At 43.9% G+C, this 2431-nt stretch overlaps 1 long non-coding RNA gene across 1 annotated transcript; it reads left to right on the top strand.

The window, feature by feature from the left end:
* Positions 1 to 219: 219 nt before the first annotated feature.
* On the top strand, positions 220 to 2161 carry LOC133995643 (uncharacterized). The gene is made up of 4 exons (XR_009927160.1): positions 220 to 302; positions 1118 to 1266; positions 1596 to 1680; positions 2075 to 2161. It is a non-coding gene; the product is annotated as an uncharacterized LOC133995643 (long non-coding RNA).
* The last annotated feature ends 270 nt before the right edge of the window (positions 2162 to 2431 follow it).

Here is a 2431-nt window from a genome sequence, read left to right as displayed (position 1 = left end):
ATTCACACAATAAAAACAAATAAAAGGTTGGTACTCCAGTCCAGAAGGTGGCGATAAAGCTGCTGTGAAGTTTGTTAAACCCCCACAAAACCAACCGAAGTAAAGGAGCGCACTGTGATTGGTCGTTGGTAAAGGAGCGCACTGTGATTGGTCGTTGGTTTGTATAAATGAACATTGCGCCGATCAAACAGACACACAATGGCTGTAATAGCAGAGTTTTTACAATCTATCCATGTGACAAACAGACGGGAGAAAGCAGATGATGCAGGCTGAAGCAGAGCAACATGTTCGGGTAATCTCAGGTAAAGTTAAACCGGTCTGTAGTGTTTTGTCAAGTTTATGCCGCCGCTGTTTTGTTTCCCACAGAGCTGTAAACCGTTAACTCCAGCCTGCACTTCTCTCCTAACGTCGAAGTATGTTGCCCCCTTCTTAACCCAAGCTTCCCCCAACCAGCTAAGAGGAGGAAATTATTCGAGGGGGGAACATACTTCGACACAACACCGGTCTTTTACCGGTGAGTCGGGGCCTGTATACACCGCTTCTGCATAAAGATGCTCCGATATTTTGGGACAGAAAGGCACTTCGGGCGCGAAACCAGAGCACACGTGGTAGCAAGTCGTCCCATTGTGTTGAAAATGTTAATGTAACGCTGCGTGTATGTTAGCGTCACCTTCATTAAGTCTACGTCGGGTCGTGGATAAGAAACAGGACGGCGTCGAACACCGCTTCTTCAGAGAACAATTTGTGTACTTTTTAATATCCGCACAAGAAAACAAGTGGCACCGCCAAAAAAACGATGCAAGAGTTAAAGGCAAATTGACGAGCTCACCTGTCATGTCTGGAAGTGATGAAATAAAAGGCCGACTGAAGCCCCTCCCTGAGCAGTATGTTCACAAAGGGGGTGGCCATGACAAACCGTCCTGAAGCGTAACCTGATCCAGGCAGCTTGTGGGTTAGGACTAAGGAAAATCAGAAGGCACATTTAAGCTGGAATCAGATTTTTATTTCATCCTAATGTCTCAACTATTTATTTGACTGACGGATAATAACCTGGTTGTATTGAGAGAAATGTGTTTCCTGTTACCTCCAAACAAGCACTCGTATGTTTCATTCTCAGCTGCAACATGCAGTCCTCAGGTGGACTGGGACCTGTGATCAGACCCTGACCAGGATGAAGTGATCTAAATTCCTAGCCTGGCTACCTAATCATCCTGGCTCAGTGATTCCGTTTCCTGAGTGGCTGGCATGCTACGGATTGGTGATAAGGTGAGTGTTCCCCCTTCACTGTGAAGCACTTTGAGTAGTAGTATATCCTCGAGGTCTGCTTTATAGAGAACTAAACTTTAGTATGGATTCAGGTGTCTGTTAATCTACTCCCTGCTGTAATTGACAAGCTCACCTGTCCTCCTGCCTGGAAGTGATGAAATAAAAGGCCGACTGAAGCCCCTCCCTGAGCAGTATGTTCACAAAGGGGGTGGCCATGACAAAAAACGTCCTGAAGCGTAACCTGATCCAGGCAGCTTGTGGGTTAAATAGCGCTTTAATCAGTGAATATTTACCTGCTCACATTTTGTTCTCTGATTCAATCCTGACAGATTGACATGCTACCCAGTGGAGAAGATGGTCAGGCAGACCACCAGCGCCACGGTGACATCCAATCACACCTGAATTGCTGATCAGGTCATAATGCAACACTAACTCACCACCCTCATACTACATCATCGCTCTTGAAACTTGACTGACTAATCAGCTGTTTGTGGGTGTGATGTTGCCAATGGCTGCTGGGAGATGATGTAAACAAAAGGCCGAATTGTAGCGCTCCCCTCAGCAGTGTGTTCTCAGAGACGGGGTGCTGTGACAAAGACTGACATAGCGTTTGGCTGATCCCAGAACAGCTGATAAGACATCACATGACCCACAAACAGCTGATAACTGAGGTCCAGGGTTCCTGGAATTAGATTTAACTTTTCAGTTCATATTTATAAAAGAATAAACAATATTTGGGGTTAACGATCTGTCTGAAAGTTTGTTTGGGTTAATCCCTGATACTCAATGAGTCTTTACTTTTTTTCAGGTTTGGACCAAGAACCGAAGAGGAACGTTGTTTCCTTCTGTTTATGTACAGCAACAAACACAGCGGAGACTAACATGTGAAATACAGGAAAATAAACAGTTATATTCTTTAAACATGGACTTTTTTTTAATACATTTTCAGAATTTTGTGATGAAACATCAATATGACAAATTGCATTTTGTATAAATTGTTATGAATTATTGCATTCATTCAAAAATGTCACTCCAACATCAGCCGAATGGCTTAGTACAGGCGCTAACGGACCCACCAGTGTATCGTGAATTACTCCAATAATGCCTGGGTTGTTATCAAACTTCTACAGGAGTACAAATAGTCTTTACTCATAAATCCATGCAT

This window comes from Scomber scombrus, chromosome 15, assembly GCF_963691925.1.
Source record: "Scomber scombrus chromosome 15, fScoSco1.1, whole genome shotgun sequence".
NCBI lineage: Eukaryota > Metazoa > Chordata > Actinopteri > Scombriformes > Scombridae > Scomber > Scomber scombrus.
The sequence above is the reverse complement of the archived record's forward strand: the minus strand, read 5'-3'. Positions and strand labels throughout refer to the sequence as shown.